Source organism: Ischnura elegans, chromosome 6, assembly GCF_921293095.1.
Source record: "Ischnura elegans chromosome 6, ioIscEleg1.1, whole genome shotgun sequence".
Taxonomy (NCBI): Eukaryota; Metazoa; Arthropoda; class Insecta; order Odonata; family Coenagrionidae; genus Ischnura; species Ischnura elegans.
In genome coordinates, this window is record NC_060251.1 from 63,053,286 (window position 1) to 63,067,247 (window position 13,962).

The following is a 13,962-nucleotide window of genomic DNA, read 5'->3' on the forward strand; positions in this document are numbered from 1 at the left end:
CGGTCCGCCGCGGAAGAGGCGCGTCGAATGCTCTTTGAAGAGGAGGAACTGGCGATCCATATAAAATTCCGAGAAGCGAGATTCGAGAGGGTTTATTGAGCAGCACCGCTGGATGCAACAGCGTCTCGCTCCCTTCCAAGCCCTTTTCTAGATAGTTTACCGATAAAGGGATAAAAGGTACTTTTCCTTGGAATCAAGGGCGTAAACAGTGTGGAGAAATATCGTGTCACGCAATTTCAACCCAGGATAGCCAATGCCAATCTCCTCTTACATGAGTCATTTATTCCGTTACTGAAATTGGGGTTCCTTTAAAAATTTTACCCCCTAGTGAATAAAGTAACAGTAGTTTCCATACAAAATAGTGAGTTGAAAATTATTTAAATTGACAAAACTTTCAATATAAATATTACTTTAATAAGTTACAAAAATGATTGATGGAATTATTGGACATTTTTGTTCATAGAAATTGTTGTAACGTCTACTTATTTCTTTTTCTTCTGCGTCTCTTTCCTTGCTTAACATAGCTGATGCCAGTAGGAACCAAAATTACCTTTAATGTTTAGGTAAAAAACACGCCATTTTTAAACTACGGAAACTTTGAGCCAAGCGCTGCGAATGGCCGCGAGTTTGCCCGGTTACCATATGCCTTGGTTACATCGGGATCTGATGCAGGCAAAGCATTGGAAGTCATGAGTTTTCCAGAGCATCCGGCAACATGGCAAACTCGCGGCCAATCGTAGCGCTTGGCTCAAAGCTTCTGCAGTTTATAAATGGTGCGATTTCGACCTAAATAAATCAATAATATTAGTTATTAGTTACATTAGCTATCTCGGGTTAAAATTTCGTGGCCCAATTTTTCTCCATCCTGTATATGGAACGGAAGGAGGCAGCTCTATCCCCACCCTCCCAACACCCCCGAAATGAGGAAAATGAAGAAAAAATAAGTAATTAAGACATAGTTAAGTGAATCGTGCGTGAGAGCATAGTCACTGTACGCAGTGATAGTACGCACTCTATGTTATTATACGCATTCATTTAAAACTAAAATATTATACGAAGTCAACATCTCCCAACGAATATAATATTCGGCGCAAGAAGTTAACCATAATCCCAGGATTGTAAATAAGGAGGTATGGAAGGATATGCCTCACCAAGAAATGAGGAAACTAAAGAAAACATTAAGTACCGTTTATGGGGGAGGTTCACTGCACTCCATACTATCCAAGGGATGCGAAATGGCTCTCAAAGAAACACGGTTTCGGCAGGGGCAAACTGATGTATAGGTTATCATAAATGTTTCACTAGAAATAAAGGCAGAGCCGTTGAAATAAAAATTCCGTGGAAGAACGACAGGAATTTCGCGTAGGAAAAAGTCTGATCTGGATAATGAATGAATTATGAATCGTAGTATAATAAAATATCAGTAGATGGTTGAATAAGCGAGAGAATAGCCGCAGTACGTAGTACATACCCTATGTTATCACTCGTTTTTATTGAAGGATAAAATCTTATAGGATGTCAACAACCTCCAAAGAATATAATACTACTCGGCGCTCGGAGTAAACCTTGATCCCAGGGGTGTGAGGAAGGTAAATGAAAATGAGGAAAATTTATAAGAAATAAGTAATTAATTCAGAGTTTGATAAATAAATCGTAGTCTTATAAAATAATAGTAAATAGTAAAATAATGCAGAGCATAGCCGCAGTATGCAGTCAGTGGCGTTGCCCGGAAATTTGTTCGGGGGGGTACAAAACCAGGGGGGAAATTTTTTGAAAAACAGTGTAGGTACTAAGCTAATAGAGGATTTCAAACTAATTTAACACATCGAAAAAAACTTCATTTGTCTAAGAAATCTTTTGTAAATTCATGATTTTCCAACATTTGGTTTTCTTCTGTGATGCAAAGTAAGTGTGCTTTTATATTTCTGGGGATGGTCCGGACCCCCCGAACCTCTCCCTCGCTACGCCACTGTACGCAGTGATAGTACGTACAACATGTTATTATCCGCATTTATTTCAAAATAAAATTTACTAGAATGTAAACTATCTCCAGCGAATATATTAAATTCGGTGGTAGGAATTAACCTTGATCCCAGGGGTGTAAATAAATTTATTATTATTATTATGAAATAAGGAATACTTGTCAAAAAAAACGAAACCAGCCGAATAATTAAAGTGGAAAATGAAAATGACCTATGTAAATTGATATAATATATATTTCAATTGATTATATTCCCGTTTCTTATTACTGATTTTGTTATTGTCATTAAGTATTTAACACTATAAGACACATTAAGTGTTCTATCTGTTTGCTGTTGAAATTGAAAGATCTTTTGGCATCATGGATCCATTGTCATCAATAGCTAGTGATGTTGAATGCAAATCCTATGAGAGCACTGGTGGTTTCTTGAATAATGTAAATTTGTTTAAAGGTTGTATTTTTTGTTCGTTGAATGTGAGGTCATTGAAGAAAGGTTGGGATGCAGTAAAAGTATTGCTCAATATGCTGAATAATAGGGGTCAGGTATTGGCATGTTTGTTGACTGAGGTCAATATAAAATCATCAGAAATGGGTCCTTACAACCTACTAGGTTTCAACTCTTTCCATAAACTGAGGGAAGAACGAAAGGGTGGAGGTATGATTGTCTTTCTGAGGGAGGTCTTGCCTGCAACGGTAGTTGATTTCGAGTTGGACGAATGCGAGTCATTGATCTTGAAAATGGTTTATGATTCTAACACAGTGTTATTAGTATGTGTTTACAGACCACCACATTGTAAGAAGAAGGATTTCCTCATTAGTCTGGAATCCTTCCTCGAAAGTAGATCAGAAAACCAGATAATATTGATTGGTGACTTTAATTTGAATCTAAAATCGAAAAAAGATACTAATGTGGACGCATACAAAAATTTACTTGCATCCAATGGGCTCACTGCTTGTATCACAAAAAGCACTAGAATAGAAATAAAAAAACGTAAAGTGACAGCTTCATGCTTGGATCACATTAACGTTAAAGGTTTCCACTCAAAACTTGATGGTTTCATTATCAAAACAAAAATATCTGATCACTTTCCTGTTGGTGTTTTCATACACACAGATAAGAGCTTACCTGAAGATAAGGTTATGGGACAATCTACTCATCTTTGCGACCGGAGGGTAACACAATTAATAAACAGAATAAACTGGTCGACACTACTTACACTCAATGATTCTGACAGCATTTATCAGCAACTGTGCGAAAAGTTAAATCATGTTTATTCATTATCTAAAATCAGGCAACGGGAAAATATCGGTAATAATACATTTAAACTTCCGTGGATGAATAATGCTATTTATTCAGAAATACAGATAAGAGACACACTATTCAAAAAATACAAATCCAATACAACAAACAAAGTGCACAGAAATAATTACAGAACCCAAAGAAATAAGGTAACTTCCTTGATAAGGCGATCTAAAATCTCTTATGTTCGCTCTAATCTCGAAAGGAACAAAGACGACATTAGGAAGACTTGGCTACTGATCAATAGCCTTAGGGGTGTCACCAGTAAGAAAAGCATTGATATGCAAATAAAATCAAATTTTAAGAATATTAATTTAAACTATGTCTGCGAATCCTTTGCATCTCAATTCACTAATGACATACAAAAAATACTGCCCCAATGCTCACAACACATTCTCAACCCTGGTGCTAAAAAAATAATTCCATCTACCTTTTTATTGTTGCCAGCAACTCCAGCTGATATCCAAAGTATATTACAGCAATCAAAAAATAAATGCCCAGGGCACGATAATATAAGAATGATCGATCTCAGTTGTAAACATGACATCATTGCTGCAACAACCCACTGGATAAACAAAAGCATAACTGAAGGTAAATTACATAACGATTTAAAGTTAGCGGTAATCAGACCGATATATAAACAAGGAAAGAAAAACGACACAAACAATTATCGTCCCATTTCTATTCTACCCTCCTTGGATAAAGTCATAGAAAGATATTTTGCGGTACAATTAATTAACTTCATAGAAAAATTCAACATTATCACTAAACATCAATATGGGTACCAAAGAAATAAAAGTGCACGATCGCTTCTGGAGTACTTCAGTGAAGATGTACGGAAAAGCCTAAATAAGAACTGGTCCGTTCTCGCTGTATATATCGACTTCACTAAAGCTTTCGATACTATCGATATCAACATCCTTTTAAAAAAACTGGAACGATGTGGAATACGAGGAATACCGCTTACATGGTTAGAAAGCTATCTCACCAATAGGAAATTACTTGTAAAATTATTTGAACATAAGAGCACGATTAAATCTGTCACCTCTGGTGTGCCACAAGGCTCTATATTAGGGCCAATACTCTTCTGTATATATGTAAACGACATACCAGAATATATTAATCATTCTAAAATATATATGTATGCTGATGATATAGCGCTAGTTTCAATCAGCAAATCTTTTGAAATGGCTAAGGAAAAAATGCAACAGGATTTCTATGCGATACAGTGCTGGTGCCATGACAATAAATTAGTAATAAATGATAAGAAAACGGTAACCATGCAATTCCGAAATGCCAAGGCAACGAGAAAACTAATAAAATTAAGATTTCATACGCATTTATGCCTTCATACTGGTAACCCTGGCCATAAAAAGAGTAACTGTCATTTATATTCCTGTTCATTTATTTCCCAAGTCAACTCCTTTAGATATTTAGGATTGACCGTAGACGAAAATTTTGACTTCAGTGAGCATATTAATCACTTGTGTAATAGACTTAGATGTATTTTGTACCAACTATATTGTGTGAAATATACCTTACCAATTAAATTTAAAAAAATGTTGTACTTAAGTCTCGGTGAAGCAGTACTCAGATATGGTTTAACGATCTGGGGCTCCACAAATAAAACCCTGTTGAGAAAGGTGGAAAAAATCCAAAACAATATGGTATTACAATTGGATCCAAGAGAAAGAAATGTCTTTAAAATTTACAAAAATCTAAACATGCTTCCAATAGAGTGTTTGCATGGGTGAGGAATAAGCATGAAACCCTTTCCATTTGGTGCATACATGTTTGAAGTTCTCATATGTTTAATGAAAATTCCATGTGTTTTGTTATTAATTTATTATTTAAGTTTTAATAACCTTTGTTTTAGCATCGAAATTCTGGAGGGTAAAACGACCTGTAATTGGCTATTCGTTACGTGACGTCATCTCCCATATTATAGTTGCAAGCAGACGGGAGCATTGACGAATAACTTATATTTCACGTATTTTACGCGATATTTCTTCATTTTTCTGCAAGTAAATTTGCAAAATGGAACCTGGTTTCGTTAAGGCTTCTTCAAATAACCTCACAGACGTTGACTCCTTCGTGATCGGTGTATACCTAGGGCCTATCTTCGTTTTTGTAAGGTCTGTAACTTCATTTTCTCCCGAGTTGGGAGAAAATAGACTCGTGAAGCGTTTCATCCAACAATTAAGTCTCTAACTCGATTGCATATAGACGATGAAGTAAAGAGTGAAGTGAGTTGTGAATGTAACATCTTCGAGGAATTTATTTCTTCCATGCTGGTTCAACCAACCGTATGCATTTCGATAAAAGGTATCTGACTATTGCGAAGGGGATATGTTTCATATTTGGACTAGCTGTGCTTTAGGGATACATCGAACGCGTATTAATTTGCATTCGTTTGTTCGCTTCTAAGTTATGTTTGATTTTATTACGTATTAAACCTATTGCCAATTCATTTTGAGATTTAGTCAGTGTTTACATTTCACGCATATTCGTTGCGCTTTTGTTCGTTATTGTTTTGGTCACGGTAGGAGTGATAGTGAAATTCTAAGTTTTTTGATGTTACAATAACTGGTTTAGTAGGTAATTTGTTTCAGACTATTCATTTAATTGTCTTCGCAATGTTAACGTGAAATAACGTAAACTGATTCTAAGTTGTTAGTGATGTGTGGGAAGTGAGATGTGAAGAATCCTTACGAATTTCAAGGAGTGCAAATTCTTTTAGTGTGGTGTGCAGAGTGATTGGAAAACCGATAATTATGCTTTATTAGTGTTACATAATAGTGTTTTATATTTATTGTGAGCCAAGTTCTTCATTGAAACAGTTGATTCGGCATATACTGATTATAAGTATAAAAAAGACAGCTCGTGAAATGTGTGCGTGGTAGTGCTATTTGTGATATGATGAGCAATAAATAAGTACAAGTAAGGGTAATTTTGTATAGTTTTTTATTCATTAACACCTCTAGTAAACTATTTTTCCCTATGTTTCCGCACTTTTATGCTGTCAATATTTGAAAATTTAAATGTAGGGAGGCAGGTTGTTGTGTTTCCTCAACTATAACATTTTAGGAGTAAACATATGTTACTAATAGCTCGCATGTAGGTATTTGCAATGCATCAAATTTGTACCATTTATACTTTTACCGTAACGTTATTTTCTTTACGATTCTTTACTGCATTGTAAATTCTTTAAATTTTCCTTTTCCACTCCAACATTGTTTATATCTGCTTTTCGAGTATAAATGCTTAAAATACTGACGTTACCAATTATGTTTTTCCATAGTCATCAAGCATACATAATGAAAGTAAGCATCCGAAGTGAAAAAATATGCAATGTATATCATCAATGAATACACGGCCGTTTGTATACAAGAATAACTGCATCTCAAACATACATATGCTTCAGTATTACGCATTAGTCTCTCCTTTCTGAATGGAATAATAAACTCTTTTGTGTGTAATAATGGCATCGACTTAAGATCCCTCCGGGCTGCCAATAACCATTTCCGTCGTAGTTCAGGCTTATCGGGAACATCCACAAAAATCTTGTTCGGTGTAGAAACACGGGTGCTCCCACGTATCGGAACAAAACAATATTCATTCCGGAATTTTGTCCCACAAGCCATTAATCTATCTTCGCTCATGGCTACGAACTTAAAGAATTATTGTACGAAATATACCACTAATTTATAGTAGGACAGATGGTTTATTCCGTCAGATTCACCTCAGTGTTCGTAAACAACAATAAACAAGGTTTCCATCAATCGCAGATGATCGGAGGAACTGCAGTCAGTTGAGTATGGGGATTGACGTCACAAGCCGTCTGGCATGGCGGCGTAGTGTTTTAAGCGCAACATTGATTTTGGAATGTTTATTTGTTAATAACAAATTCGCCCATGGTCGTACGACTGTAGGAGTTGGAATTTTGCTTAATTAAACCAAACTGATATTTTTAACAGGCCTCACCAAAAACGTGCAAATACTCTATACGCGATTTATTACACTACATATTAATAACGGACAACTATTTTAACAATAGCTACAAAACTGTAAGAAATGTAACACACGATATAGGACTCCGAAGTACTAGAATATATAATGTACCTAGTTTCATCAACGCTCACGGGAAAAGAACCTTGGAACACGTAGTTCCTAAATTGTTTAATACGCTACCACAAAATTTGCAATCAATAGAAAATATTTCTCTACTAAAAACGCGTCTGAGACATTGGTTACTAGAGAAATATAATGATACCGATATATGAGAATTATGTTTGCTTATGTGATAATACATTTATTTCTTTGTCTTGTAGGTATGTTAAAAATATGTTATGTTATGTACACATGTTAAAAATTTAATGACATTATACTACTAAAAATGTTAAACATTGTTTTGTTAAAAACTAATCAAAATTTATGGTTTAAACATGTATAAAAAAAGATACATATATTTTGTCTTTATTTTGTCACATATATAATTTCTTTCTTCCAATACGAGAAATATCTCAAATGCAAACACGTTATATATTAAAAAAAAAAAATTTAATACATATATTCCTGTAATGTTAATGTGTATTTATGTATGTACTCTTGCTCCCTAATAATTTTATAATATGTTTTTGGCAATAGTGGAAACATTATTAGTGAGAATTCATGTTTGCTAATGTGATAATACATTTCTTTTCTTTTTTGCTTAAAGTTATAACCTTTTCTGCTACCATATCTAATCTCTGCCATTAAATTTCTTATATTATAAAAAAGTCTATTGTTAAAACATTTTATTACATTATATTGCTAAAGATTTTAAACATTGTTTTGTTAAAAATTAACCTAAATTTATGGTTTATACATGTATAAAGAAAGATACATATACTTTGTCTTTATTTTGTCATATATATTTTTTCTTTCTTCCAATACAAGAAATAACTCCAATGCAATCACGTTATATATAAAAAAAAATATTTAATACATATATTCCTGTAATGTTAATGTGTATTTATGTATGTACTCTTGCTTCCTAATAATTTTATAATATGTTTTTGGTAATAGTGGAAACATTATGAGATACACAATTTTAAAAGACAATGTACGACCACGAATAAAAAAAAACTAATAGGCACCTGCTGACAAGCCTTGAAAGGCTTAGCGGGACCTAGACTTTTTTTTCACATTGTATTTTCTTGTAAATGACATTTCATCTTTGATTAATGTTATAAGTTTTTGTAAAATTTCTAATCTCTGCAATAAATATTATTATTATTATTAAAAAAAAAAAAAAAATGAAATAAGGAGGTATGGAGGGATAAGTACTACCTCCCACCCCGAAGCGAGGGAACTAAAGAAAACATTAATATCCGACGTCAAATTAGTTAAATGAATTATGCGCAAGGGCATGGCCACGGCATGCAGTCATAGGTACTCTGTCACACAAAATTGTTAATCGTATTTACTGCAATAGAAAATGTCATGGTTTTTCCTCGTTCAAAATTGGTTAACATAACGTATAAATTTTCAAGGGGCAGGCATAGAGGAGGCCAAATTCCATCCCATTATAGGCTGATTTCTGTTGCCACTTCAGTCGCATTTCAATAGGTTTTCAAAAATGTCCACAACGCTGTTATGAGTGCAATGCAATCCACTTTTATAAAATATTTTGCAGTATAATGTTGATAATTGCGAGATTTAGCATGGGAAAGTAATGAAGTTGATAGATCACATCATCATGTGTATACATTTCAGTTAATACCCCTAATTATATCTCATTTCCCCGAGAAAGTCGGATCAATTTGTCCGTCAGCGACACGAGTGGCGACTTTTGTAATCCCATTTAAATGTGCGGTGGGTGACAACACTTTTAGAGGTCTGCTTGAGGATCCTCTTTTGTAATATTCGAGCAATCGACCTTAAGAAAACAAAAATTGTCGCCAAAGTGAAAGGTTTTATACAGAAACTCGTCAGAGAAGCCATAGAAATAAAAAAAGGAAGAGAAGAACTATTTTAACGGAGATAGCGGACTCAATAAAAGCCGTATATGGCAACGCGTAGTCACGGAAATAACACCCACCACAACAACCGACTCCTCCCACCTCCCGGTCCTATCCCCCTAACCCCTGACACAGATACCCTATAAACATGAATAAAATTTCCTACTTCAGCAGATTCCCTTGATAAAGCAACCAGCAACGGTCGAACAACGTTGGGCCCACCCAAAAATTGACGCGGCGACATATGATTGCCCAAAAAGTTTTTAACTACTGCTATTCCCGTTTGGAACCTTCTTTCATTTTCTTCTCTCATTGGATCCTTCTTGCAAACACCAAATTCCTCGATCATTCCATTGAAAATTCAAGTAAAATCATTATACGTAATAATAAAATGAAAAAATAATAATGGTAAGTGAATGACACTGGCTGTTTATTTCCTTACCACTTGTAAATTGTAAAAATTAATAAATAGCATGAAAAGAAGCCGAAAATAGATCTTTTTTAAATAACCATTACTGACAGCAAACATGAAAATTAACAGGCAACAAATTATTGCCTTAACAAGGGAAGAGGGTGTTAAATATGATCCACTGAAGTAGGAAGTTTATGCAAAACACCGCTGATAGAGACGATTGAAGGACATTACGGAGGCGAATATAGAGAGATAGCTATTTTATGTTCTCGTGAGTGGCCATATAATGGCGGTCTCACTTTTACGGTCTGAAACAGAGACGACAGACTCGCAAGCTACTTTTAACAGCACATAATGATGAATCTTCGGCTGGGCTCACTCATCCTGTGAACGATCTCAAATTACGCTACTACGATGTCACATCCGGACTGACGGCGAAGAACTCAGTCATTTTTTAAAATGAATAAATGGTCAAATCCCAAGTCAATATTCATGCCGTAGTCCGCGACTATTTCGTAACGAGTCTGGTAGTGAGGAATTATGAAATAGTGGAGAATGTAATTTGAATTTTTTTGGTGGAGGTGCACTGCTTTCCATGCTGATTTACATCTAAGTCTACGTGGTGCCTTGCAAGCCACCACCAGAGTATGTGGCACGGAGTGATTCCACACCAGGCATGCAGCATTCATCCTTGCTTAAAAACGTGCCCGTTCGCCGGACACTGACCTAGCTCTTAGGATAACGACACGCGGTCGGATCAGATACTGGGAGAGAGCAAAGGACACGGATATACCACCATGCAAATTAAAGTACTAGTTTTTTTAAAGAAAAACGAAAAGTTAGCGTAATAAGTGATTCACGCATGAGCTATGACACGCCAAGAAATGCATGCAGATGCATGGGATCTAGTACTTATAAATATAGTAAGTTTGTAACCGTACATTCGGAGCACTTGTCCACAGCAGATTAAAGTTTGTGGAACAGTACTGGGTTTTTGCTTCACCATGAACTTTTATCTAGTTTTTGAGAGCCATAACTGCGTTAGAAAACTTTCCGGGGATGCAATTTCCTAAAATTTTAGGGGGGCCTTATAATGAGCCCCAGCCGAAAGCCCCCATTCACCCCAGACCGCCCCTCGTAGAAACCGCATGAGTCGCGACGTCTAGTGTTGGTTTTGTTTTCACGCCACGCCACTCGAATTGCTTATTGGAGCTCAACGGAGCCACCAGATTGATTCCTTGGCATGATTACGAGGCCTGGCGATCTATCGCTGCCATCCATTAGGACGACACTGTCTCGCAGTGATTCCCATCCCTCGCGTCATTTCTCGAATCCCACGCTAGTTGGCACCTTCACCGTACACTCAGAAGAACATGAGAGATGTTATGTCGACGGGGTGAATGCCACCGAACGCATCTAGAAGACGATCGCGCTATTTTCAGGCAAGTGGCAGTAGAGGTTCTAGACCCCGTCGTGTACTCACTTTACGAACTTGAAGTTGATTGATAATAAACCTGAATCACATACGCGAAGGATTACGGACACATAAAGCGCGTTGTAATACATCCCGTCATAAACCTATTGAGAGGGCTCGCAGAGTAGTACATAGATGCAGGTGTAGGTATATGAGATAGATGTAAGAGCATTACGAATCAAGCTTTCCAAGGGTTATCGTGAAAGAATGGTGCGGTTTTGAACTTAGTTTAAATGAAAACACTTCTTACACTTTATATTTTTAAACAAAAAACTTACAATTTATATTTTTTATTCCCTGAATTTGTCGTCTCAATCAGTTTTTTTACATAATTAATTAATGTCAATATGTGCGCCCTTAGTATCTCGACGAGAGAGAAACCCGGTGTCGACATAAGCCTACTCCTATCGTGTCGACTTCCCACCCATTGGTTCCGGGATCGAATCCCGGCGGTGGCAGAGATTTTCCAGGGGGCATGATCCTTGTTTGAGTGCCTTGAGGTGAACACTTCAACTGCAGCACTCCGTCCGTGGAATTAGATGTTAAGCCGTGGTCCCCTTAGCGCCTTTCGTTAGGACTTTTTTTTAGAAAATAACTCCACAAGGGAAGAATATGCATTGGTAGTTCAACTGGTAGGACAACAGCCGCGAATTCGTGAGAACAGGGTTCTTAGTGTTTGACGTTTTAGGTGAGCTGATAACTGAGGACATTATCACCGTACCTCCTAATGATCGATCTTTATTTTGAGATGAAGATTTATTCTGGTATTCCTTTCGGGCTCTACACCAGGTCATTGCATATTGGCCGACGTTTCGGAAAACGACTTGTTTTCCATTCTAAAGGTGTGTTGATGGCTCAATGTAGGATTTCACACTGAACTGAATTGACAGTTTAATTGACGAGCACAACAATTAATTTCAGGTGTCGTCTGATTGGATGATGTTCTTTTGAAATATTTTCTGCATTTTCCTTACGTTTTCATGCAATTGATTAAATTATGCATTTTTTTTAAGTGTTGCAGACTAGAATTAACTAATGTTATTTTTCATTCATAATTGCAGTAGTTTTTCAAAAGCATAAAAGTCGAGTAAGGATATCGGGATCGTCATCCGATATACCTGGTAGCCCACCATTGATATCCATTATATTGCAGGTATGCACGATGATGTTTGTCACACTCCATCAGAAGATGCCGCACAGTGCGATTCTGGTTCTAACCTCGGTCAAGATATTTTGATTTTCCTCCGTTTAACGCAAAACTTTTACAGATGGAAAATCACTGACCGGGTCTCAAGTCCGGAACTCCTGTATTATGAGTTCTACCAATTGAACTAACAGGTCATCATTTTTCCCAGAAGACAAAAAAAAAACTCCGCAGGGAAAGATGAATCTGGGAGACCACGTTGGTAGTAGTGAGTATTATGAGAGCGACGATAAATGAGTTCATTAGCACCACACCTCCTATTGATCTTTATTTATAGATGGATATTTACACTTTACAATTTTAAAAAAGTGTAGCAGACTAGAATTTTTTCTATTGAATTTTATTCGTAAAACCAGTAATTTTTCGTAATTATAAAACACGAGTTAAGAAAGCACGATCGTCACTCAATATACGATCCAGCCCACCAATGATTTCTATATTGTTATGTGCACGGCGATGTTTGTCATACTCCGTCATGAGATACAGCATGGTGAGATAAGGGTTCAAATTCCCGGTCAAGGCAATTGATTTTTCCTCCAAGGATTTTTCGCACATAATAAACAGCATACTTAATTAAAATCAGAAAAACCAAGCGTGATGGAGTGAAATATTTCCACATTAAAATAATCACTACCGATTTTCCACGATTATAAAATTTTATTTCGACCTAGGTTGCGGCGTTACCATATCTTCTTCTTGTACCTTGAAGACAGTGGCGGATCCATGGGGGAGGCTAAGGGCTGTAGCCCCCATTGGGTCGAAACACACACTTGATAAAATCGAAGTTTTTGGAGGTTACCACTGGGTGCAAAAGTATTTACATAGTTCTACTTTCCTACATATTTACTACGTTAACGAATTTAAATTCAAATTAGCCCTAAACTTAGAGCCTATTTACAAGCTTTTATGTTACAATTTAGTGGCAGATCCATAGAGAGGCTTGGGTATCTATAGGCCATCCCCCCTCGGGTACCCAATTTACACCAGATAGAGTCGTAATCTCAGACGATCATAATTCAGTGTCCGGCGATATCTGGTGGAAATATTTTATATCCATGAGAATAAAATAAAATGGTAAACTTCCACACAATTTTATTTACAAAGTACCGACCCGGTTTCGACACGTAGTGTCATTATCAAGGTGACCTTGATAATTACACTACGTGTCGAAACCGGGTCGGTACTTTTTAAATAAAATTGTGTGGAATTTAACCATTTTATTTTATTCTCAGATGATGTAGTAACATCATAACCTAGGTCGAAATAAAGGCTTATAATAATGGAAAATTGCAAGCGTTCATTAAAAAAAAAACAGCATATTGTCCACGCGACGAGTACGGATGGCGATGACCCATCACAGCTTCCTCCACGAACGCAATTCCTCCCCCACGGGACGCCCACACGCAAGAGGGCGCGCATGTGGGCACACCGCACGCGGAGAGTGCCCACGCGTGCCGCAATAGGGACCACCCACCCGACCGCAAGTACGGACTCATCCCTACGGAGACGGGTGAGCATCTCCAAATGCCACGCGGTCTATCCCTCTCAATCTGAGACCATGAGAACCCACTCCCTACCCCCTCCCACCC